This window comes from Chenopodium album, chromosome 14 (genome assembly GCF_948465745.1).
Source record: "Chenopodium album chromosome 14, dcCheAlbu1.1, whole genome shotgun sequence".
NCBI lineage: Eukaryota > Viridiplantae > Streptophyta > Magnoliopsida > Caryophyllales > Amaranthaceae > Chenopodium > Chenopodium album.
In genome coordinates this window covers 31880086-31907993 of record NC_137847.1, presented here as the reverse complement: position 1 = coordinate 31907993, position 27908 = coordinate 31880086, and the positions used below count along the sequence as shown (strand labels likewise).

The 27908-nt window shown below is 39.6% G+C and overlaps 1 non-coding gene across 1 annotated transcript; it reads left to right on the top strand.

Annotated features, from left to right (window-relative positions):
• The first annotated feature begins 27535 nt into the window (after positions 1-27535).
• Positions 27536-27641, top strand: LOC145580561 (small nucleolar RNA R71). Its single transcript, XR_014099579.1, has one exon. It is a non-coding gene; the product is annotated as a small nucleolar RNA R71 (small nucleolar RNA).
• Positions 27642-27908: the final 267 nt, after the last annotated feature.

Below are 27908 nucleotides of genomic sequence, written 5' to 3'. Positions count from 1 at the left end.
TTTCAACATTTCATCTTGCTCGATATTCAATGACGTGAAAGATACTCATCATTAGGTTTGGGTTTTGGGGACACACAAACAGGTGTCTACAGAAGCTCTCACTTTGACTGAGTTTAGAGAAACATAAGTTTCGAAAACAAAAGTCAAAGTAGCGATGAGGACGGAGAATGATTCTGAACTTTCTGCAATCCTAAATCATTCTTGTAACGCCGATACCTGCAAACTAGCGTTAGTTAAACAGATAAAGGAGTTAGAAATGCGTATCTTGCACCGCCGAGTACACGCCTCTGGGGTAACCAATTTTCTTTGCTGCATTTTGTTTTGACAACCTCCACAGTGCCTCGTGAACTCCATCTGAAGGTAACAGTGCCTCACTTTCTTCATTTGTTGTGATAATCTTCCACATCAAAGGGAACACCGTCGAAGGTGACCTTGTTTCGCCATCTTCAGAATCTCGTCTTTAACTTGACTCGACCAATTGATTGACAACCTCACACCCTAGTGAAAGATGTCAAAGACTGCCTCATCAAGAATTGCTCTCCTCAAATCTTGGTGACAACCTCCACAATCATAGCGAACGTCGTCGAAGGCCGTCTATCTCGTGCTATCTTCTCAAATGAACTGACAACACCCTCAATCTTAGCGAAAGCCATCGAAGATCGCCCATCTCGTGCTATCTTCTCGAATCAACTGACAAGCCCCTTAATCTTAGCGAAAGCCGTCGAAGATCGTTCATCTCGCGCTATCTTCTCGAATCAACTGACAACCCCCTCAATCTTAGCGAAAGCCATAGAAGATCGCCCATCTCGTGCTATCTTCTCGAATCAACTGACAACCCCCACAATCTTAGCGAAAGCTATCGAAGATCGCCTATCTCGCGCCATCTTCTAAAATCAAATGATAACCTCCTCAATCTTAGCGAAAGCTATCGAAGATCTCCCATCTCGCGCCATCTTCTCAAATCAAATGATAACCTCCACAATCTTAGCGAAAGCTATAGAAGATCGCTTCATCTCTAACCTCCCTTCTCAAATCAAAGCGAAAGACCCTTTAATCTTAGTGCCTCCTGTCAAAGACTTCTTCATCTTAAGTCTTTAAATTTTCTTGTCTTTACTCCTAGGTTTAATTGACCTTCCCGTCTTTGGAAAACTTAATATAAGAACCTTATCTTAAGATTCTCCAATTTTCAAGATAATTTCTGTAAAAATCTTCCATCCTAGGAATTCTTTGTGTTCTTTTTCAAATCTGCTTAATCAATATTCAATCGATAATTTGATCGGCATCAGGTCGATCATCAATCAAGTTGTAATTAGACTGACTACTAATTAAAGGTGTAATGGAATCAAAATGTGATCGTCATCATGTTGATCATCAATCAAAATTGTAATCGGGCTGATTACCAATAAAATATCTATCAATTGTTCAAAAGAATTAAATGATAATAAAGAGGCTCAAATGTATTAGTCATGGTCTAACCAACCAAGTTGTGAGACCATCAAAGGATGACACAGGAAAAATTAGAGCCATCGCGCAACGACCGGTTTATCACGCTCGCGCCACTTCAGGGTGCATCGTGCTGTGTTTGCTTGTTTGTTGGTTTACGTCTTTTTGTTCACTTTTGATTAATGAAATTGTCTATAATCCTTCGTAAAAGTTGCTCGTCTACCAAGGACTTAGTGTACCTGCATCTATATTCTTGGACTATAGGACTTTGCTTATGTTTGTAACTATCTTGAGGTTAACCCAAGGCACTCAACTTATTGTGTTACCTAACCAACTCGACTCAACATGTTTTGACACATGTGTGGACTCAACTCGATGTGATATGACATAACTTAATGTACATGACTCGTGTGTGCATTGTATTGTGATTGTACGACTTAAAAATGCAGAAAAAATTTTCCATCATTTTTGTGGAGGGTACCGACTCTCTCCCAAAATAGAAAGGCGTGAAAAGAAAGAAGTAAAGTGTTGGATCTTCCTCAAAGGGAAAGAAGATGCAAAGAATTGAATCAAGTGATGATGCATGTTGTATGAGCTTAATAATAAGATGTATGTGTTGATGTTGTTTCTCATAGTGCAAGGACTGTAACATCCTAAACTTTCTCAGTTGATATCTCGATGATAAAAGTATTTAGGTAACTTAGGCACGGAGGCTAATTACTTCATACTTTGTGATGCAATGATGATTATGAGCAATGAATAACTCTAAGATGATAAGACATGCTTTAAAGTTATATCTAAATTTCATGACAAAAGGTTCCTAAAGGAAGGATTATTTAGCCATGTATGTGTGACATGTGTGAGAGTGACATTACGGTTTGGCCGCAAAGGCTAAGGTTTTTGGAAATTTTTTTGAGAAGAGTCCAATAATGGTGGCACTTAGGCTGGCTAGGCTAATGATGTAAGGATCAAGCCCCCAAGTCTAGCTCTAAATGGATAGGGATGAGCGTTGGAGATCCTTTGATATGATTATGCATGAATGTGAAAATGAATGTGAATGCATTTTGATTACGGCCGCACCCCTATGTGAGGTTGCCTACTGTAGGCGTCGTTCGAAGTACGCCTACATTAAGCATGTGGTGAATATGCTTGGCACACATAGGAAGTGGGAATTGACATATACGATTAGGGACAAAGCAAAGTAGGGAGCCGCCAACAAGTTTTTAAGGAACTTGTAAACCGTTCATGGATCATAAAAGGCAACCACGAATAAGGGACAACGAAAGGTAACAACAATTGACCCGTGAAGGTTACACCCCATTCATAATCCATGAGATTACTAACTCCATATGGTTCGGAACCACGAAAGGAGGATCGGGGATGATGGTACGAAGTGAGTCATGGAGCCACATTCGCCCGTATTGGCCTCTACTCGATTCTTATAGTGAAAAGTGATTCCTGCAATCTCAAAGGCATGCAAACAAAGATTCAATTTGCTCCAAACTATTATTAAGCTAAATCGGTTGAATATTAATGCAACATATAATTCTAAAATATGTAGTGATCACTTGATTTAATAACAAGATTAAGGAACCTAAACCGGTCGTCCAAATTATCTTATTAGGCGTGATTTTCAAGTACATATTCCCTTTAAACATGCAATATGGTGATCAATAAATATATTAATAGAATAAACATTAATATTGGGAGCAATTTAACCATAATAACGTTAGTCAAATCAAATATAAATTAACCTAATCATGATACTAGCAATATAAAAATAAGTAATTAAATTAATTAATTACTCACATTACGCGCGTTTCTTTAAAATTGCTACATCATTAATAAATTGTTAGTAACATCAATAAAAATATAAATCAAATTGAAATTAAATTAAATTAAAAGTAAAGTTGATTTGATCCAAACTCTCAGTTAATTATACCTTTCATGCCTTGGTTTAAGGACGGAACCTCAGGTTAAGTATGGACTCCTTGGAGTGCTTAGGGAAGGAATAATGTAATTAGAAATACAGGTTTAAGGTTTAGAATATGAGAGAGAGAGGAGAATGATTTTTGGTGTAAAAGAGAGGAAGAGAGAATGCTTTTTGGTGCCCCGAACTGCAGAAATAAGGGGGGTATTATAGGGAAAATGAGTAGAAGAAACACATGGAACCCTAAAAAGATAAAACCATAAAAATAAATGCCGCGACGCGTCAGCAGTATGTCGCGACACGGCAAAATATGTCGTGACACGGTATAATTTAGTGTGACGCGGGGTAATTTGGTGTGACGCGGGACAGAAACAGACCTAAAAGACAAAACGCGTGAAGTCTGACACACGGGGAAAACACGGGAACTTCCCGTGTCACGGCGTATGTACCGTGACACGGTGGAAAATGCCGTGACGCGGCAAAGTCCACCGTGGCGCGGCACATGGCGCCATGTCACGGTGTTTTATTTTTTCGAAATGCGGTGGAAAATACACAAAAAAGGCACCATGACACGGTGTAAAATACCGTGTCACGACAATATGCACCGTGCCACGTCAGCCTCTGCCGCGTCGCGGCATTTTAGCTGCTGCGCCGTAAGTCCAGTTTTTTTACGCGTTTTTAAAACTACGATAACTTTGATCCGTAACTCGGAATAAGGCATATAACATATCATTGGAAAGCTTATCAAGTCTACTTTCTAACCCAATTAAAATCAAGTAAAAATCATTTGTAGATTTTATGAAATGGCCGTTTTAGTGAAAGGGTGTCAGTTTTGGGCCGAGTTAGTATTTTGCTCATATCTTCTTCGTTTTAAATCGGAATTGGGCTTATGATATATTTTTGGAAAGATTATTTCAAGGCCTATCCAATAATAATTGGATCAAAATTATCGGGCCACAAAATCAGTTTCTCTCGATTTTGTGATGTGGACACGAAAAGTGAAAAAACAAGTTATGGTTTAGGGAAATGAGCTAGGAAATGGATTGGTTTATGAAATTTATTGAATGGAAACATGGATTTAAGCCCTCCAAAGATTAAATACTCAACCGGAATAGTAATGGCGGTAAAAGGTTGTTCATCATCGGGTTTGGTTTTGGGGAGACATATTTAGGTGTCTATACCTACGTATCTATTAGGAATCAAGCCAAACGTAGATCTAGCCTAACCTTGCACAAGTGTGTGTATACCTCAAATAGGTCTTTTGAAGGGTTGTAATGGGGTTAGAATATAGGTTGAAGAAGAAAGGATAAAAGCTCAAGACCCAATATAAGCCCCCAAGGTGTGCAACCTTGTATTTGAATCTTGGTATTGATATGCTTTAGAATTCTCAATTTTGAGCTCATTTTCTGTTATTTTTTCTCTTTTTTTTTTCTTTTGCATTTTTTATATTTGATAAGTGTGGGCAATCTCGATCGTGCGGTCTATCACTCGGTATTCATGTTTCTCAAACACGGTACCGAGCACTCGATAAGAGACGCAATCTGAGACGTGTTCATATCAATGACATTGGAATACTTGCCCTTTTGCACACTTTTATTGCTATTTGCCTTTTGAACTTTTGACATTTTTGGTAAAAATCACTCAAGTTTCTGTATTTGGAAATTGCATAAGTTGCACACCATCCCATCCCAAAGTTGAGAGGATGTGGGTTGAAAAAATAAAGGTCTATTGTTGGACGAAGCTCAAAGTGGTTTATCAAGAAAGGAATTATATATTTGAAAGGGTGAAGCTGATATGATGTGGCTACAAGAGGTGCCTCAAATCATTGGTGTTTTAGGTGGTTTTGTCCCTCGGGAGAGTTAAACTCGAAGACTAGTCTAGTGACGGCTGAACCTGCAAAATAACGGAGACTCCGGGTGCTTAGAGCTCCGCCTCCAACAATCAAGTTAGAACGTGTAGGAGAATATGAAAAGGTGCGGAAAGTAAAGAGAGATCTTCACGGATTCCGAGATCAGGTGTTTTCTTTGATGTAACAGAATGTAGGGTTGTTGTAATAAATGTATCTGCCCCATAAATGGGGGAAATCTCCCTATTTATAGGGTCGTTGGGAAAGGTGCCCTTTCTTAGGTCATTTTGACCTAATTTGGTGGGCTGTGCCATAATACATCTCTCTTGGGATTTGGGCCAGAAAGACAACCTTTTCTCCTATTTGTTTGGAATGACACGTGTCATTAGATGATAGATCCACTTGGGCCTCCCAAAGGCTAACACGTGTCAGCTTCTGATAAAGCCACGTGTCTTGGGTAATTTTACCCAAAACATTTGCCCCTCACAAATGTGACGTGGCTTGCCACGGGGCATCTGTGACATTTGTCACACATGCATTGGGTGATTAGTTTTACTTTTCACCTATCTGGGTAATTTACAAGGGTTCCCCTGGATTCACCCTCTATAAATATTATCATTGCCTCTCATTTTTCGCATATTCACGAAAAAATACTTGAGAGAATCTAAGAGAATCTTTGACTTTTCTTAAAAGGACGTTTGCACCTGCCGCTTGCTTTCATCCGTCTAACACAGGCGGTTCAAGAAACTTTCAACAGTAATTTAACGAGGTAACCACCTACTTTTTCTGTCTCTTAATACTCTTCTTTTTCGGTCTATGTTTATTCTTCCCTTTTTATAAATGGTATCACAAACACACACGGCACAACCTAAGATAGTTTTCAGCCGGTCACCTGGGACGGCTGAATCTAGGACTAGGGATGCCGCCTGCCCCAATCTGCAGTCGTCCCTGAATCCGACCGTGTCTGTGTCTGTGCAGGGCACTATAGCCAGAATTAAGAGGACAACTCAGACGTTCAGTGATGAAGAGGACGAGGGTGTTATTAGGGTGCCTAGGAATGAAGTCTCATATCATCCTTCTGGCATCCCAACTACACCGGATGACTCCATTTTGGATGAGTCAGAAAATGAGTCTAGCGAAGTGACATCCAGTTCCGAACAGGGTTCGTCCCAGTCGAATGCTATCTCAGGCGGCTCTAAAAGCAAAGAGAGGCCGCCTGAGGCTGCTAAAGAGGAATTCGAAGAGGAGGCCGCCTCTGTTGAGAGAGGCTAGGAGGCAACTTCGTCTTATCTTCAAGAGAAGTACACCCCGTACTTCACTCACATATCCGCTGCCACACAAAGGCTCATGCGGAAAAACTTAGAAGAAACCCAAGACACCTATGTGACGGGGGCCGGCTATGGAATAAACGTCCCAGCCCTTGACGACACAGTCGTCTGGCCGCTTGAACAAAGCTATGGGGATACTTGCTTTGGATGTTATGCGGCCAAAATACAGGCGGGCCTTCGATTCCCACTGGATTCGGCCATTGAAAAGATCCTTGACGGGTACCGCTTGGGGGTATGGCAGTTAGCACCCAATTCTTGTGTCAATATTTTAGGATTTGTATCCGCCTGTAGGATGTAAGGGGTTGAGCCTTGCTTCAAGGCATTCGCCCATATGCATTATTTTAGTAAAGCTCCCAAGTCATTCGGGCCCGGATGGTTCACTTTATCTTGTAACAAAGGTTACAATGACTCTGGGGAAAGAAAATAAGTGGAAGGATTGGAGGAACAAGTTCTACATCATCTCTTCCCCAGACCCCATCTGGAATAAAAAGTTCAACTCTTGGAACCAGAATCCTTATCTTTTGGGTCAGAAAGCAATTCTCCAGCTTGCGTCTGATGAAGGTTGGGATCAGATTTTGACGTCTAGGCTATTTAAAGTTGAAATAAAACCGGTACAAGAGGGGTCTGAGAAGGAGATCATCCTAAACAGCTACATCCCCAGGTTTGAGTGGCTGACGGATCCCTGCTTCTTGGCCGTCTTTGGCCTAAGCATAGAAAAAGGAAGAGGTGGGCAGCCAGATGAGTGTTTTTTAGAGCACTTTTAAATTTTTACTTTGTTGTTTTACTAACCACCCAGTCAGCCTTTTTGCAGAAGAAGCACTGTCTCAACTAGATCCCAGCAAGAAACCAGGCAGCTCCGCCTCTGCATACCGCCAGATGGTTCGGCAGAAGAACCAAATTTTCAAAAAAGACCAATTGGAGCATGTAAGCTTTCTGACATCCGCCAATTTCTTTATGGACTTAGATTTTATGGTTTTTTCTAAGTGTTGTGTTTTTTCAGTAAGGATCTGTGAAGCCACCTGTACTGCCGGCTCTGGATCAAAGGCCCCCCAAACGGCCCGCTTTTGGGGAGGTGCCAACGCCCACAAAGCAGCGGAAGAAGATTGCTCACAAACCTTTTGCGAGCCAATTCGTATCCCACCCCTCAACAGGCGTCAAGTCGCCGGCTGCTATGGCTGCCCTTAAGAAGGCGGAGGAGTCCAAGTCCTCAAGGGACAAGCCTCCGACTGGTACTACCGGCTCTCCAAGAAGTCTTTACAGCAGACGGAAGGACAAAAATGCCCAGGATCTGGTCGTTATTCCAGGTACCTTCGCCTTTGACCCTTTGCCTTACCCTTGTAGGGTTAAGACTTATAGCCAGTCGCCAACAAGTTTTGAAGCCAGCCGGTTTATTGGCCGGATTTTTGCCAGCCTCTCACCAAATGTTACATGTGCAGATGCTCCTCAAACGCCAAATGTGCGGCGAATTGCTAAGGACATGCTCATCACCGTCTCTGTTGAGCAGCGTGACTCCATTAAAGGAGTCGGCTCCCTCAACTTTGATGCCATTCTAGCAAATCTGGCGGAGGTAACTTTTCTTTTTAAGTTAGATTATTTTTCAATTCTTGATTTGGCCGACTGCATATTAACCGTCTCTTCTGTTTACCGAATGTAGGCCATGCTGAGAGTGAATGGTCTTAGAAAGCCATTTAACGATAAGCAAAAAAGGTAAGGGCTGCCAACCTGAGGGCCGCTTCCAATCTTGACAAAGCCATGTATGATGTAAATAAAACTGAGTTGCTGACTCAAGATATCCTATACTCACAGGCGGCTGGGAATTTAAGAGTCAAAAAAGATTTGGAGGCGGCCCAGAAGAAGGTGACTGAGCTAAGGGCGGAGCTGAAGGCGGCCAAGTCTGAGTTGGAGAAGCTTCAAGATGCTGGCAGGGAGACAGATAGTCTCAAGCCCCAAAACGAGAAGTTGCAAAACAGGCTTGCCAATCAGGAGAAGCAGCTCACATCCAAGTGGACTGCCCGGGTTGAGGAAGAGAAAAGCTGCTCATTCAGGAGAATGAGGCCGACTGCGTCACTCGTATGAAGATGGCATGGAAGTCTCTGTTCCCTAATGACGATTACTCCGTCTGGGAGTATCGTTATGAGCTAGCTACTGATGAGCTTGATGCACAGGCGGATCAAGAGGCGGAGGGGGGAGCGGATGTCCGAGATGAGGACGAAGACAAGGAGCACAATGAGCAGCATCCGACCAACGATGACGTGGCGGATGAAAATGAAGTTGAGTCCTCTCCTGAAGCTGATTAATGATTAATCAAGTTTTTTCTACGGCCCGATGACCATTTCAAATACATTTCCCACCTACGTGCCGAGTATCTGTTTTTACCGTCTAGGGAGTCGGGTTTATTCAACAATTTCTATGTTTTCCCCTGATGTATTCCTGGTAACAATGTTTGATTTTGCTGGCCAAGGGGTCAGCTTTTGTTTATAAATTATCCGGCCATCTAGTCGGCCTTCATTTAAAAGTTAGGCTCTTTTATATGCTTGCATGAATGTCTGCATCTTATTTGATACAGGCGGCGTACCGGGTGTTATTGCCCCTGGACGGCTATAATCTTAGGTTCAAGATGGGTTGATTTGACTTGGAAACTTTTGATACCTAAAAGAGTATGACTAATTTCTAAGTCAATCAATCACTACAGTGATTGCCCTAAACCAAGCGTACAGTCGGCCACTAACCATCCGGTTCTTTTAAACAAACGGCCTTGAACCTTTTTATAGGTGGCCGAATGACTATTATGTGTGGGCCTTAGCCCTTAGGTTCTCACCATTACGCTCAAAAGGAGCAGGCGGACTGAAATGTTTTATCTGCTCTCGTCCGCCTACATTGCTTCGTTTGAAAATATAGACGGCTTTACAGCGCTGGAGGTGAAGCAGGCGGTCATACAGGGGTCGCCTGCCCCACTTAAACAAATACGAAGGTCATACTTAACCCTCGTAAGTTGCTAACTCAGACGGCTATGAGTGAATCAATTAGGCTACTTAGTCTAGGTCGTCTGAGTATGTTAGGAACGAAGAAATTATTTAAGTAATACTTGATGCATTAATACCATCCGAATGATTTTCAAACATTTGGACCACCTATCCCAAACGGAAAAATATATTTTAAAATTTTATGGTCTGTGTAAATTCTACACTTCACTCCATACAAGTAATGGCACCAAATCATTAGTGTAAATATGATTGCAGCTAATTCTAAATCATGGGATGGGTAATTTACTTCATGAGTTTTTGATTTCCTTGAAGCATATGCAATCACCTTTCCATTTTGCATAAGCACACATCCTAAGCCATTCTTTGATGCATCACTATACACATCATAGATTCCACTATCGTCTGGCAGTGTAAGCACTGGTGATGTAACCAGCTTCTGTTTCAAGAGTTGGAATGCTTCTTCACACTTATCATCCCACTCGAACTTCTTGTCCTTCTTCATTAGAGTAGTCATAGGTTTAGAAATCTTTGAGAAATCCTTCACAAAACGCCTATAATACCCTGCTAAACCTAAGAAACTCCAAACATCATATATTGTTTTGGGCGTAAGCCAACCCTTCACAGCTTTGATCTTTACTAGATCTACTTCCACTCCATCCTTAGACACAAAAAATGACCTAGGAATGCTACCTCCTCCAACCAAAATTCACACTTAGAGAACTTTTCATAAAGGTTATTTTCTCTTAGTGTTTGTAGAATTGCCCTCAGGTGTTCTACATGCTCCTCTTTGCTCTTTGAATACACCAATATGTCATCTATGAACACTACAACGAACTTATCCATAAATTGATGAAACACCCTAGTCATCAAATCCATAAAGATTGCCGGTGCATTTGTCAATCCAAATGGCATCACTGTAAACTCATAGTGTCCATATATTGTCCTAAATGCAGTTTTAGGAATGTCCTCGTCTGCAATCCTCAATTGGTGGTACCCGGACCTCAAATCAATCTTAGAAAATATTGTTGCACCTTTTAACTGATCAAACAAATCATCAATCCTTGGAAGTGGATACTTGTTCTTTATTGTCACCTTATTCAGTTCCCTGTAGTCAATACACAATCTCATACTCCCATCTTTCATTTTAATAAATAAGACTGGCACTCCCCAAGGTAATGCGCTTGGTCTAATGTTTCCCTTTTCCAATAAATCCTGCAGTTGCTTCTTTAATTCACTCATTTCTACAGGTTCCATTCGATAGGGTGCTTTGGATATTGGTGTTGTCTTTGGGACTAAATATATTGTGAAATAAATTGCTCTCTTAGGTGGCAATCCAGGGATCTCTTTTGGAAATACATCCAGGAACTCATTCATCACTTCTATATCCTCTAGTTTAGTTGCCTCCTCGTGATCTATGTTTCTCACACTGTAGAAGTACACTGGATGCCCCTTTTTAATGTACTTTGCCAACTTTAACACGGATATTAACTTTGGGCATTTGGTTTCACCATGCATCCAATAAGTGACTGACTCATTCTCACTTGTGTTCATTTTCACCTTCTGCGATCAACAACTAATTTCTGCACTGTACTTGCTCAACCATTCCAATCCCAGAATGAGATCAAAATCACTCAACCCAAACTCGATGAGATTAGACAGAAACAATTTCCCATTAATTTCTAAAGGCATGTCTATAAAGGTTTTGGAATGGTTATTAGTAGGTCTACTACTTCTATTGTTTTCAAACAGTCTTTAAGTTTCGAAACAATACCCTTTGAAATGAAAGAAAAAGTTGCACCAAAATCAAACAAAACTTTAACAGAAAGAGAGTTAATAGATAAAGTACCAGTGATGACATCTTTCGTGGAATCAGCCTCATGCTTACTCAACACATTCAGTTTCCCTGTAGCTCCACCATTCTGTTGATTATTCCCAGTGTTGTTGTTGTTGTTGTTCTTTGCACCATTCTACTACACTCCTTTATTCCCAGCAAAGTTATTGTTGTTCCCCCTGAAAGTGACAAGAGGAAAATGTAGGTCGTTATCTACCTCTCCCTAGAGCAAAACTTAATTTGTAAACACTCGACCAACCTAACACAAGTATATGGTAAGTCAAGGGTCGAACCCAAAGGAATGAGTAGGAACGATGCTATAGCCTATGTCAAGCTAATTCGAAGAATATAAATGGTTGTAGTTGGTAACTAAGATGTCAAAAAGCTAGACAAATCGACGAATTCAATATGCTAAACACTAGGGATATAGGTGCCACATGCAAGCTCAATGATTATGCTAATTTATAGATCACTCAATCGATTCAACATGACAAGGGACAAACAATAGTTGCAATCAAAGGAATCCAAAAGCTATCCCTATAAGCCAAGCTAGGGTTCACTATGAATGGCTAACAAGGAAAATCACAATCAAATTCAATCAATTAAAGCAATTCTCAAATCAAGGGTTCATGTCATTGAAATTTGCAATGCAATCTAGATTAATATTATCGGTTGATCACTCCTAGTTTAATTAATCACATGCACAACTATGTCAACCAATTTAATTGCAACATTCAAATCAATTTAGCATCATCAACTAGCAAAAATCATCAATCAAGCATGCTTCCCCTTCTCCCTAGCAACTAATCTACTCACTAATCATGGTGAAATTAAGGAACAAAACAAATTCAATCAAATTCATATTCATTTAAAGCTTAATCAAAAGAAAATCAATCAATCAACAAATTCTAGAGCAAGGAAAATAATCTCAAACAAAATTCAATAAACTAGAAAGAATTGCATTAAAAGTAAATCAAAGGAAAGAAATCTTACTAACTTTCATTAAGTTAAAGAAGGAATTTCAAGATCCAATTGAAATCTAAGATCAAATTCAAGTACAAACAAGTAAATCTTAAGCTTCTCTCTCTAATTTCCCTTTCTACTATTTCTGGAAAATTATATCTCAAGTACAAAAGTTAAGTCGTCATAAAAAAGAAAGTCAAAAGCTATAAATAGAAAAATCAAGCGAAAGGGGCTGCACAGGGCCGTGCGCACGCACAGACCAGCCGAGAGCCGAGCGTGCACACAGCTAGGTCTGCGCGCATGCATAGACCTATCGAGCGTGCACACAGCTAGGTCTGCGCGCACGCACCCCTGTGCCGCGTGTGCACCCCTTTGTGGTGCATGAGGCCTTGGCTCCTTTGCTTGCTTGATCAAACTCCGCGCTCCCGAGCATCCCCATCATCAGTGCACTCGAGATGATGCCCGCAAGCAAGGCAGTCCCAAAATGAGCAAATTGACTTGATTATTCACCTACAAAACACAAATAAAATAAAGAGAGAAAGCATAACAAAATAAAACTAAAACTAAAACTATGAATTATCAACTAAAAATATGAAAAACTTGTAAAAACTAATCGAGAACCAAAGTGAATTATAAAAATGGAAAATCAAATAAAACTAAGAGAATTATATGAAAATGATGAAAGAAAATAAAGAAAATGAATCTAAATCTTATTCTTTTGAGCGCCATAAACGACGCTCATCAAATTCCCCCAAGCTAAACTTTTGCTCGTCCTCGAGCAAAACAAAATCAAACCCAAGGGAAAATGATGACACTATTCAAGCAAAGAAAGAAACAAGAAAACTAGAGAAGATGAGACTATACCCTAACTCACTTTCGTAGGAATCACGATCAATTTTAGCAACTAAAGACAAGCCATTTAAACCCCTAGATCGCTCTAGAGGACGAGTGATGTTCTCGTAAAGGTTTCCAAAGAGGTTAACCTATAACTCTTTTTATTAAAAGGGAGGCAAAGCATAAGAAAAGAAAAGAGAAAGTTTAAAACCTTGAAAAGAAAAGAAATGCTTATACACTGGAATTTTGCACATGATCAAAGCACGAAGGATGTCAAACTTTCTAAAACAGTAATGGTAAGCACGTTCTAAGATATCGAGGGTTGATTGAAACATAGGGCATGCTAAGCGTAGAGAAATTATGAGGCGCAATCCACTTTCATCCCAACCAATCTAACCGCGTTCTCCCTAATGGCTTCAAATCTTCCCTTAGTAAGCGTCTCTATGGTTCCTCGAAGGAACCGGAAAAGAATAGAATTTGAGGGTTCTCGACATCTTGACCTTGCATCCCCTTTCCTTAGGCTTTAACTCATAATGCCCTCCCTCGGTATATGACTCAACCACTAGGTCAAAAGGACTTTCCCAAAGGTTGTAACGTAAGGGCAAAAGGTTAGGGGTAGGCTTAAAATTTAGAATTTGGTGGTACACCTAGGTTATGAAGCAAAGATTGGCCACACCTCGACACCAAAACCAAGAAGTCACCAAACAAAAACAAACTAATACCCCCAAGCTTATTCAAAGCTATATCCACAAGCATATATACAAAAAGCGTAAACGCTTCTCCCCCAAGCTAAAAGGAAACATTGTCCTCAATGCTTGAAAAAGGGAAAAGAATCACATCAAACTTTTTTTGAATTATCTCATTTTCACTCTTTTTTTTTTAATTTTCATTTTATCAAAGCAATTTTCCTCGCCTCTTTTAACTTTGGACGGCGTTTTCGATTTTGCATTTATTATGTCCTTGCCTTTTTTAACTTTGGACGGCTTTTTCAATTTATTCATTTGCCATTATTCACAATATATACAAAAGACGAGCTTGCTTACAAATAAAACCAATATCCAACCTTTTAGACCACAAACTCCAGAATCATGACCATTTGCTTTACAAAAACCAAGAATGGAACAAAAAGAAACAAAAGGCTCAAAGTTCTAAAGATGTGGCTTGAAAAGAAGGGGAAAGGCTCACATGGTTAGCAAGATGGCAAATGTAAACCCAAAGAACTAAAAAGAAAGAAGAAAATCCTAGAAATTAAAAATTACCGCCCCGAAAAATGGCCTTTGTCCTTCCTAGTTGGTTCGGTCTCGTGTTTGAGAATTATGAGTCAAGATTCAAGATTAGGTGTGCAAAGGCGAAGGATCCACGCTGCACAATCAAAAATGTTGAAGGCTTGAAAAAGAAAAATCCTCACACGGATGTAGCAAAAACTTACTAAAGTTGTCAGATCCACCAAAGGAAGCAACTCCGTCTTACAACAAACCAAAAGAATCCGGCTTCAAGGCCCCAAAAGGTCTAAACCGCTACCTTAGCATACCCTATCCTAAAGTCAACCAAAGATACTCTCAAACCGTGCAAACCATTGTATTTAGGAAGAGAAATAGCCAATGTGCAAGTTCAAGTGGTACTAAGTCCAAAGTAAAAGCAAAAATATGAAGAAAGAAAAGCAATGCCTCAAAAACATTTTATTCATATTCACAAAAACAAGTTTTGTTTGTTTTTTTTTCGTTTTTTTTTTTTTTTTTTTTGGGAAGAAAAGAAAAGGACTAAAAACAAAATAAAGAGAACAAGGGATAAAAAGAAAACAAAAGAATAAGAAAAAGAGAAAAGGAAAATATGAAAGAAGAAGAAAACCAAAAGAAAAGGAAAAAGAAGAAAAGGGAAATGAAATGAAAAATAGAAAAGTAAAGGAGAAGTAGAAAGCAATAAGGAAGTATTGCTAACACACATAAATCCCAATCAACAAACAAGTGAACATTCGGCCACAACGCCAATGTTCCCAAACACACTAGGGTGTTAAAAAGTAAACAACCTCGAACCATTCAACTTCTCCAATAATTAATCCTAGACTAAGCAACCAAGAAAAGAAAAAGAAGGGAAAAATAAAGATCTCGCCGGCGCCAAAGCTATGGTTCATTAAAAAGGCAAAAGAGCACCTTTATGAATCGTAGAAATCCAAAGCATAAGCAATAGAGCAAGGTGAGAAATAAAAAACTATATACAAAGAAATTTGTTAGTAACTTCAATACAAAAGAAAAGAAGAAAAGAGAAAATAAAATGCATGAAAATAAAGAAAAAGCAAGTAATAATAGCAACAAGAATCAGAATCATCAGACTAAAGTAGTATCAGGAGACAAGATATCAGACAGTCATCATCAGGAATCATCATAACAGAGACACAGAGAAATTCAACGGACAACGATCAGCGAAATAAGCAACAAAAACCAATAACCAGGCAGAGAAATCAGCAGAAATACAACATCATCATCATAAAACCAAAAACCACAGAGATCAATACTAGACCAGAAGCATATGAGACCAGGAATGAACTACAAAATCAAGGGGGAGAAACGGTGAAGCACAGAAACAAACGACATAAACCACCCCTAAGCTTAAAGTAGACTACCCCCCCAACTCTAAACCTAAAGACATATAGGCAACAGAGAAACATCATATAAAGCACATGAAAAGGGGGGTAGCCATGGTAGTATCACTCCGCACTATGGTAAGGGGTAGAATGAGAACTCCCCTCACCGGTCTCCATCATATGACTAGAGCTAGCCATCTCGCTCACGTCTATGGGAGCCTTACCCCTTAACCTACCTTCCCTCCTAGCTCTATCAACCTCAAAATAATGAGACCAATCATCTAAGACCGGCTCACCCGACCTACCCCACCTTCCTAAAGTCTCGAGGTCCGGAAAGGGCGAAGGATTAGCCGGATCATATGTATAATCACAACCACCGGGCCGCCGATAGTCGTAACTGGCCGGGGTGGTGCCTATGATAGAACTAGGGTGAACATGAGGGCCCTCCCAATAAGGGTAGTAAGGTCGAGGACCAACGGTAGGATCAAAAGGCTCTCATTGAGGGATAGGTCCTTGTTGGACTGGGAGATACGGGTAATTCACATAGGGCTCGATCTCCCCCCTCCGAAAATGTAAATCGTACAATTGATTTGTATGATAGTCATAACCAAGATTAGGGGTTTGCATAGAAGGAATAGAATATAACACATTAGCAATAGAATCAAGCCTAGCATGAATGGTTGACAAATCAAAAGTAGAAGGAGTAGGAGAGGGGGAAGGAATAGGCGTACCATCTGGTTCAACCGTGGGAATAGTTTGAACGTTCGATGAGAAAGCATTGGTTGAGCGGCCTCTTGTATGATTCGTCCTTCCTCGAATAGAAGGATCAATATCTCGCACCGGAGGCCTCCAAGACAAGGAATCTTTCTCTTTCGGTCGGGTGGTTGCCTCTTTGCATGGGATTAAGAACCATTCTTTAATCGGGGAAACTTTCCAAATGAAAACATCATCCTTTCTAGTACAATCGAGAAACTTTTGGTTCACAAGGGCGGAGATGTTGAGGAAATGAGAAGAAGATTTTTCTCGAGGATCGATAATTGGGGGAAGCTCATTTAACAAAGTCTTATAGTCTCATTGATGCAAAGAGCTAGGATAGAAATCATCCCTCCCAATTGGATGCTCCCCGATAGGCTAACTCCTTCACGGATATCCAAAAATCAATTGATCAAATGCTCCGTGAAATCCACTAGCTCAATCTCAAAGTCGTTTTGGTCGGCTATCCATAACCAACAAAGCTCTTCTCGGGAGATAGCTCCCAAAGAGTCCTTGGAGCAAAGAGCGTAAGTGAGGAAACGGTTGAAATACCGCATAGCCGGATGAATCATGGAAGCGGTCTTGGAATTTTGAGGCTCATACTTTCCTTCCTCGGAGATACTTCTCCACCAACATTGCTCATTATATCCATTGTCATTTTCCATTCTACTATGCGCCGGATAGATACAATGATCCACGTCCTCGGCCCATGGAAACTTGAAGTACGAACATAGTTGAGAATCCGTCAATGAGTGATCATGATTGAAAAGTTGGAAAGTCAAAATCCTTGAAGAATCTTCACCCGGTTCTCGGAATACTTCAAGAGAAGAAAGAAATTCATAGGTCACCCAAGCATAAGTAGGGGCGCTCAAATCTAAAAACTCTACAAGATCAAGGCCCTTTGCAAGAAGCCGAACATCCTCATCTATTCCGAGAAACTTAGTTGTTGCTTGATCGTAGAATCTTGTTGGTCTTAGCTTCCTCTTGGATAGACGCTTGAAACGATCCCAATGTGATTCTTTAGAAAATTCAATGCCGTATGTCTCTTCTACCTCGGGTGGAGGTGGAACAACATGCCTAGATTTGCTTGAACTTGGTCTTGCCTGCTTCTTTTGACGGATAGGAGCCATCTACAAGAAGGAAAACAAGCCAAGAAAACTTAACATTTATCATATTTCAATAATAAGCATAAGTAATTGCTCAAGAATCAAGCACAAATGCAATTATCTCAAAATAGAAGCAAGATATGGCTACATATGAACAATGCCATTAATATAGAATCATGAATTTGAAGCAAGTAGGCATGGATTAAAGGCAAAATTGAACATAAGATACCAAATCATGAATCAAATTGAGCAAAATAATCTCAAACATTGAATTATCAAATCAATAAAACCATCATAAAGAATACCCATGAGAAAGAAAATGCCCAACAATGGTGATTTAAGTATTCAATCAAATTATACAAAGTTATCATGAAAAAGCTTCAATTCAACCCTCAATGACATCATTCAACACAAATTACAAGTTAAAAGAACCAACAATGGAGTTCTACCATGAAAGCAAAAATAAGGGTTTCAAGCTTGAATAATGAGGAAGAAGATGACTAGAAAATAACAAATTATACCTCAATGAAGCCTTGAATTACTTGCAAATTGCCCAAAATGAAGATTTAAGAACAAATAGAACACCCAAAGACAAGTTCCAAACCTCAACACAAAGCTTTAAAATTCGAAAAATAACCCAAAAATTTCGAAATTGGGTTCGAAAATCTAGAAATATTTGGTTAAATTTCGAAAATGTGATGTGTTTAATGTAATTTGTGATGAATTGATAATAAAAAGGGTGAATAAGCTGGAGTTTTCAAAGAGATTTATGGGTTTTGAAAGCAATGTAATAGGAGAGCAATGAAGGGAGGTCGAGGAGAGAGAATGGGGTAAAGAAAGGAGGATAGGGGAATGAAAAAGGGGCGAAGAAAAAAGGGGGGGCTGTTGGCGACGGTGCGTGCACGCAGGGGTTGGTGCGTGCGGGCAGGGGTTGGGGCTGCAAAATTGGCCAAAAACGCTGCCTACCTGGTGCGTGCGCGCAGCCAGGAGGTGCTGCGCACCAGGTAGGGGCTGGGGGGGCTGATTCGCGCTTGAGACGCACCAAAAGCTGGCCAAAGTTCTGACCCCTGTGGTGCGCGCGCGCAGGGATGGGGTGCGTGCGCACCAAGGGGGTACGGGGGTGGTTCACAAACCGTCAAATTTTGTCAAAGTTAGTGTAAATTTCTGACCCCTTTGGTGCGCGCAAGCAACCTATGATGCGCATGCACCAAGCAACAATATCTCGGCCATGTATATACTCTCGTGTTTGCATAATGAGATAGTTGAAAGCGCATTCGAAAAAGAGTAGAAAATCAATAAAAATGCAAACATGAGAGCATAAAACCCCAACAAGCTTTTCCACCTAAACTTAACCAAACCTCGTGAAATCTTGAAATAACACCAAAATTGTTGGAAATTTTCTTCGATCCAATCTCATGGTACCTAAAATCAAGAGAACAAACAAAAATAAAGAGAAATAAGAAAAATTCTCAAGGATAAAAGAAATATAGAAAATCGTAAAATCAAAAGAAAACGGTTAGAAAACCGGGTTGCCTCCCGGGTAGCTCTTGTTTAACGTCATAGCTCGACGTCCTCCACCAATTAAGGTGGCTGTCGGAGAAGCAATGAGTGAACAAGGCCAACAAAAGCACTGTCAAAATACTTCTTGAGACGATGGCCATTGACCTTAAACGGAGAAGAAGAATCCATCATTGAGACCTCTACAGCACCACTTGGAAAAATATTCTTGACCAAATAGGAACCGCTCCATCTTGACATGAGCTTTCCGGGAAACAACTTCATTTTTGAATTTTAGAGAAGAACCTTATCGCCAACACAAAAATCTTTCTTCTCAATAAGCTTGTCATGTGTTTCCTTGGAACGAGCTTTGTACACACTAGCACAATCATAAGCATCAAACCGAAGCTCCTCTAGCTCATGAAGATCCAACCACCTTTTCTCCCCCGCACTTTCCAAGTCAAAATTTATCTTCTTGATTCCCCACAAAGCACGGTGTTCAATTTCAACCGGGAGATGGAATGACTTGCCATAGACTAGGCGGTATGGAGTGGTACCTATGGGGGTCCTGAAAGCCGTTCGATAGGCCCAAAGAGCATCATCCAACTTATCCGACCAATCCTTTCGATTTCTCGCAACCGTCTTTTCAAGGATGAGCTTGATTTGACGATTAGAGATTTCCACTTGACCGCTCGATTGGGGATGATATGGGAGGCCAAATCTTTAATGGACTCCATGCTTCCTCAACATCTTTTGAAAGGCATGGTGAATAAAATGAGAACTGTTGTCACTTATCACCGCCTTTGGTACCCCAAATCTTGGAAAGATTATCTTCTTAAACAACTTCATAACCACCTTGTGGTCGTTAGTTGGGGAGGCAATGGCCTCGACCCACTTAGACACGTAATCAACCGCCACAAGGATATATTGATTTCCGAAAGATGAGGGAAATGGCCCCATAAAATCAATACCCCACACATCAAACACCTCCAACTCGAGTATGGGTTGTTGAGGCATTTCATTTCTCTTGGAGATGTTCCCAACTCTTTGACATCAGTCGCATGTCTTTACAAAGCCCCATGAGTCCTTAAAGAGATGTGGCCACCATAGACCGCAATGAAGGACCTTAGTGGCGGTCTTAGAGACACCCATATGGCCCCCGCTTGGATTCGAATGACACATTTTCAAAACACTAGGCACCTCTTCGTTTGGCACACAACGTCTGAGTAAGCCATCGACCCCTCGCTTGTATAAGATGGGATCATCCCACACATAATGACTTGCCTCTCTCTTGAGCTTCTTTCTTTGGTTCTTAAAAAAGGAAGGAGGAAACTCCCCACATGCAAGAAAGTTCACTAAATCGGCAAACCATGGGAGCTCCTTTGCTTCAATAGCATACAAGAAGTCATCAAGCATCCTATCCTCAATTGGAGAACCATCATCATGAGTTTGAGAATCTTCTAAACGAGAAAGATGGTCCGCCACAACATTTTCCACTCCTCTTTTATCCCTATGGCAAAGGTTTGGAGCTTAAGAACCCACCGGATCAACCTTGGCTTGGACTCTTTCTTGGCAAAAAGATACTTGAGAGCCGCATGATCCGTGAAGACAATGGTCTTGGAACCCAATAGATAACAACAGAACTTCTCAAAAGCATGAACTATAGCCAAGAATTCCTTCTCCGTTGTAGTGTAATTCCGTTGAGCTCCATTTAGAGTCTTGGACATAAAATAGATCACATGAAGTTTCTTGTCCACTCTTTGACCCAAGACACCTCTTATTGCCGAATCACTTGCATCACACATCAACTCAAATGGTAAATCCCATCTTGGAGCTTGAACAATAGGAGTAGAGATTAGAGCTTTCTTCAACTTATTGAATGCCTCCAAACACTTATCATCAAATACAAACTCGGCATCTTATTGAAGAAGATCATTGAGGGGCTTTGCAATGAGCGAGAAATCGTTGATAAATCTTCTATAAAACCCGGCATGCCCTAAGAAAGATCTCACTCCCTTTACATTCACCGAAAGTGGAATGTAATACCTCGTATTTTTATACATGTTTTATTTAAAATAAGTATTTTGAGAAGTATTTAAATGAATTCAAAGGATAGGTAAAGTATTTTATTAAAAATAAGTACATTGGTCCATATGAAATACTGCAAAGGATAGGTAAAGTAGCTTATAGGTTAGCCTTACCTATGGAGCTAAGCAAAGTGCATGATGTCTTTCATGTGTCTCAATTAAGAAGGTACATACCTGACAAATCCCATGTGCTACAACCTGAAACCATTGAACTAGACCAAAGTTTAACCTATGAAGAAAGACCTGTCAAAATTCTTGACAGTAAAGTGCGTAGTACACGCAATAAGAATGTTAAGATTGTGAAAGTGCTATGGTCTAACCAAGAGTATGAGGAAGCCACTTGGGAGGCAGAAGATGAAATGAAAAAGAAATACCCAGAGTTGTTTCACGTATGTTGAGTTACGGGGACGTAACTCGTTTTCTTTAAGGGGGTAGAATGTAGTAGAATTTCGCGTTTTTTCCCTATACTTTCAGTTATTTTTGTGCTTTTTGTACAATTTTATCGAGTATTTTGAGTTATTGTGTTCTAAATGAGACACAAAAAGGTAAAGGTATGACAAAAAGTACAGCAATATTATACTAATTAAGGAAAAACTTTGAATTTCGTTTCCTAAGTTTCGGGACAAAACTTCTTTTAAGGAGGGTAGACTGCAATACCTCGTATTTTTATACGTATTTTATTTAAAATAAGTATTTTGAGAAGTATTTAATTGAATTGAAATGTCTTATTTAAAGTGTTTTAGTTATTTATTTTAATGGGTTTGGAAATATTTTATAAAAGGAAAGTTTATTTAATTAATTATTTTAATTAAGTTGGGGTTTAATTTAGGAAAGTTTTATTTTAGTAAAGTTTTATTAGGGATGGGATTAGGAAAATTAAAAAGGAAAGTTTAGGGAGAAGGGTCTTAGAGAAGGGGTATAAATATCCCACATATGAGGCAAATCAAACTTTGTCCAGAGTGGAGAAAACCCAAGGTAAACTTCTCTCTCCTTTTTCCTTATTTTCTTTCTTTTTTTTTCTCCTTTTTCCCCTTCCCCTTCCCCTTCCCCTTTTCTTTTTTTCGGCTGCCCTTCACCACCACCGGCCGACCACCGGCAGCGGTGGCCGCTAGCCGCCAGCAGGTAGCAGCGCTAGCCGCCAGCCACCCACGCCGGCAGCAGCCAGGTGGCTGTCGGCTGTCATGTTTTCCGAAAAAAAAAATTTTAAATTAAATCTTTGTTTAAAAAACCAATTTAATCCTAGATCTAAATATTAATTATGGGTTTTGTGATTCGATTTTGATGTTTGACTATGAGTATTATGTTAATTAATTTTCAGATTATGTTTTTAATTAAAAAGCCCCAATTTTTGAAACCCTAGGTTCTTGATTTATAAATTATTGAAGGATTATGATATATAATGGTGTAAACCTTTGATTAAAGTGTTTTAAGACTAAATTACAGCAAGTTTTAATTAAAATATAGTGCTGGAATTTTTGGTAAAGCATTAAAAATCAAGTTTCTTTAAGGAATTTTAATTACCCATTAATTGGGATTAAAGTATGATGTTTTAAATATAATTTCAGCTTATTTTAAATAAATTATGAGGGGTTCTATAATAGTATATATTGCTGGAAATTTGTGTAGAGTGGATTTTAATACTCTTCTATAATTTTAAATTGTAGGAGACTTTGAAGTAAGCAATTTTTATTAATTGTGGCGATATTAAGATCGTATACAAGGTACGTTTGCGTACCTAGCATAATTTTGTTGATGTAGTAGCATGCTAAATGTGTTTGATTGATTACGAGTAGTATCATGCTAGGTTTGGATTGGAAATTATGATTTGGATGTTATTGGTGATTGGATTATGAAGCATGATTTGTTTGTGATGGATTATTGGAGGGAAAATAATAGTTTGGAATATTATTTATGAACCACATATTTATTTATGGCATGTTAGAGAGCATGTTTAATTAAACTAAATATTTAATTTAGTTTAGAATATTGAAAAGGAATTTTATTATGGTTCATATAATTTTTATTGATGCTTTAAGCATGAGGAAGGAGCTATATAAGTGTCTATGTACACGAGGAATAAATTGTATGTTGGTGCCCTAGTGCACTTAAGGTGTTTTTAACACCGAGGGATAGGATTTGTGGCGCTTCATGCGTTTAAGGTGTATTTGACAGCGAGGTAGAATTAAAAAGGGTTCAACATTTAATTTTATATGGTCACTAATTATTCAAGAATTAAATTGGTTTATTGAATTGTTTGATTAATTAAAGTTGATTGAATGATTATGGTTTGAGAGTCATCACTTAGTTTAATAATCTGTAAATTACGTAAAGTGAAAGAGATTACGCACCAAAACTCTTATAACGTATATACCTTGAGTATGAACTTATGGGGGGGTTATGGGGTTTTATATTTAACCATAACTTCTACTGGAGTACAGGACGCCGTACATTCCTTTTATTATTATTATGCGCAGGAATTCCGCCACTTACGAGTGGTTTTTTATGCTGGCACGGTTAGCTCCCGTGTCAGTAACCTCAATTTATTTGGGGGAGGTTAGTGGGAAACTCGTTTGATGCGTAATCAACGCTAAATAAATTATTTAGTGTCTAGTGAGAACTTTTATTGAATGTTGTATGCTTGAAAAACAGGGGCAACAAGGTAAGTCGTGTGTTGATAGGGAATAGTATGCTAGTGTGTTAATTACGCTTATGTACTCAGCTTTGTTGATTGTGTGTTCTGTGTGTTATTGGCCTTGTCTTTATCATGGCCCTATGATGACCCATTTTTAATGGAGAGTAGTGGAAATAGGTAGAGATAAGCATTTCATGTGATGAAGCATTTTCATGAATGGGCGTGAGTGAAGAGCGAATCATGCTAGTTTCTATAAATATATGATGTGTTTATTGCTTTAATTATATATGACTTGATTATTATGCGTGACTAACGAGAAGAGTTTTGAGTTCAGTTTTTGTTTTAATAAGGGCCTATAATGGTTCCAAGTTGTAGGTTGAATTTATTTTACTTCGTTTGACTTTGGTTTGACTTTACTTTCGTTGGTGGACTTTTTAAGTTGACTTGTTTTGACTGGTTTTGAAATTATTCTTCCGCTGTGTGTCTTTGATAGTTGCCTTAGCCGTTTTCACGGTGGTGGTAATATCTTAGATTTTCCTATTTAAAGTTTTAAACAGCGCAAAACAGGTATTTTAAAACAAAGGAATTTCTAGGGTGTTACATGGAAGCTTTTCAATGACTTCAATTTTAGCTTTATCCACCTCTATCCCCTTGTGAGAGATCTTGTGGCCAAGGACTATGCCTTCCTCCACCATGAAGTGACATTTCTCCCAATGCAAGACCAAGTTCACCTTCTCACACCTTGTAAGAAATTTTTCAAGGTTTTCAAGGCATGCCTCAAATGAAACACCTCCTACGGAGAAGTCATCCATAAAAACCTCCATCTCCTCTTCCAACATATCTCCAAATATACTCATCATGCATCTTTGAAATGTCGAGGGAGCATTGCAAAGGCCGAACGGCATTCTCGTATAAGCAAATGTACCATATGGACAAGTGAAAGTTGTTTTCTATTGGTCATCCGGGTGGATAGGGATTTGGAAAAATCCCGAATAACCATCAAGAAAACAATAGAACTTGTGCCTTGTTAGTCTCTCAAGCATTTGATCAATAAAAGGAAAGGGAAATGATCTTTCTTTGTAGATGTGTTTAGACATCTATAGTCTATACACATCCTCCATCCCGTGACCGTCCTTGTCGGAATGAGCTCACCTTTCTTATTCTCAACGACGGTCATACCTCCCTTCTTTGGGACAACGTGAACGGGAGAGACCCACCTAGAACTAGAAATGGGGAATATGATTCCCGCGTCCAAAAGTTTGGTGATCTCCTTCTTCACTACCTCTCCCATTTAGGGGTGTACCTTTCGTTGTCTCTCAATAGAAGGTAAAGCACCCTCCTCAAGAGTTAAGTGATGTGTACATAAAGCAGGGCTTATACCTTTGAGGTCATCAATGGTATAACCCAAAGCACTTCGGTGCTTCCTCAAAACACCACACAACTTTTGAGCTTGATGCTCACTCAAAGAAGAGCTAACAATCACGGGAAAAGTGAAATTAGGTCCCAAAAATTCATATCTAAGGTGTGATGGAAGAGGTTTGAGCTCAACCATTGGAACACCTTTACCTTCCTTCGATGTTGCCACTTGCAACGCCTCTTGGCTAGAAATGCTCAAACACATTTGCTCTTCAACATCATCAAAGCTTCCATTGAGCACATCTTCATACAAAGCCATCTCCTTTCTAGGAATACCTATCTTTTCCTTATTCAACAAAACATTCTCAATAGCATCGTTAGAAGTGAGAAATTGCTCATGCATAGAAGACACAACATGATCGAGAGAATCAATCAACATGCAATTTTCTAAATAAGAACTTGACACTTCATGCTATCATTCAAGTCAAATTCTATCACCTCATCCCCTACTTGAGTGAAATTTTAGCACTTTTCACAGCTACCAAAGCACCCGAAGTAGCAAGGAATGGTCTCCCTATAATGATAGGAATATTAGCATCTTCGTCCATCTCAAGCACCACAAAATCCACCGGAATAACAAATTTCCCAACCCTCAAGGGAACATCCTCTACCTTACCCTTAGGAAACTTAATTGACCTATCGGCCAATTGTAAAGTGATGTTAGTAGGTAAGAGTTCCCCTAGCTCAAGTCTTTGGTACACCGAATATGGCATAAGGCTAACACTAGCTCCTAGGTCACACAAGGCATTCTCAATTTGCATTTTATAAATGGCACAAGGGATGGAAAAGTTTTCGGGGTCTTTTCGCTTAGGTGGAATCTTGTTCATTATGATTGCACTACAATTCTCGGTCACCGTCTCTACACCATCACAAGTCCTCCTGCCACTCAAAATGTCTTTGAGAAATTTTGCGTAGTTGGGCATTTGGGTGACAACTTCGGTAAATGGTAGAAAAAGGTGAAGTTGCTTGAGCATGTCAATGAATCTTCCAAATTGTTCATCTAACTTATGTCTCATGAATTTTTGTGGATAAGGAAACTTGGGTTTCACAATTTTTTTCTCCACTCTCACCTCACTAGGCTTCTCAATCTCAACCTCACTCAAAGATGCACCATCTCTCTCATCTTCAACCAAAACCCCTTTTGTGCCCTCTTTGGTCTCACTCTTCCTAGGCAAACTCTCCTCAAGAACCTTACCACTCCTTGTGACAATAGCATTGATCGGTCTCTTGGGATCTAGGCCTTGGGAAGTTAAAGAAGAAGGACTAGCATGGTCTTTTAAAGCATTAGCAAGTTCAGAAATTTGGTTTTCAAACATCTTATTATGAGTCATCATTTCATTAAATTTCTTATCACTTACGGTCATGTAAGTGTTCAACAACTTTGTTTGATTTTCAATGATTTCTTCCAAATTTGTTCTATGTGAAGAAGAAGAGGATTGAACAAAGGAATTATCATTTTGGGCCTTTGGAGCAAATGCGGGTGGAGGTCCTCTTTGAGCATTGTTTTAAAAATTGCCTCTACCTTGATTGTTCCAATTACCCCTATTTTGATTTTGACCATAACCTTGATTATGGTTACCACTACCTTGATTATGATTCCCATAACCTTGGTTTTTATTACCATAATTTTGGTTTTGATTTTGGCTACTATAACCTTGATTGTTATAGTTACCTCGAGAACCTTGGTTCCCTTGGTTCCTATAACCACCACCTTGGTTATAGTGGTCAAAATTGCCATGATTGTTGTAATTCCTATTCCATTGACCTCTTTGATTCTCAAACCTAGAATCATACACATAGTTCACATGCTCATTCACATTTCCATCTTGATCATCACAAACATCCATACATGCATGAGGGCAACTAGAAACATCATGATCATATGACCCACAATCATCACAAAACAAGCATCCACTAGGCATGTTATTAGAAGAAGGAGGGGGTTGAGAATTAGAATACATAGCTCTCCCCTTAGCTTGGGAGGGAAGACTTGAAACTTGGTAGGTAGCATTTTCCAACTTTGCCTTGATAGCAGACATCTCCTTCCCCAAGTTTTTCATTTGTGAGGATAGATTGTTGATTGCATTTAGATGATCAACCGAGTACACCGAAGAGCTACTCTTGCTAGTAAAATCTCTTTCTCCATCTTGCCAATCTCTATAATACCTCACAACGTCTTCAATTATGTCCACCACTTCCTCTTCCGTTTTGTTCATGATAGGACCTCCGGCTCCTCCATCTAAACATGATTTTCCTTGAGGGCTAAGGCCTCCATAGAAGATTTGAATGATTTGATAGGTTGGAATTCCGTGATGAGGACATTCTCTTTGATACTCTTTGTATCTCTCCCATGCTTCATAGAGGCTCTCACTTGGCTTTTGTTTGAAACCTTGAATCAAAGCTCTAGCCTCCGCCGTTTTCTTTTGTGGATAGAAACGGGATAGAAATTCCTTGGTAACCTTGTCCCATGTCCTTAGTGAATTCGGCTTAACCTCCTTGTCTAGCCATTCCAAAGCGCGCCCTATGAGAGAAAAGGGAAAGAGCTTGAGGCGAATGAATTCTTGGGAAATTCCGTTCACCTTGATAGTATTGCAATATTTATCGAACTCCTTGAGATGGTTTAGCAGGCTTTCATGCTTGGCCCCACTAAATTTTCACCTCTCTATCAAAGTGATCA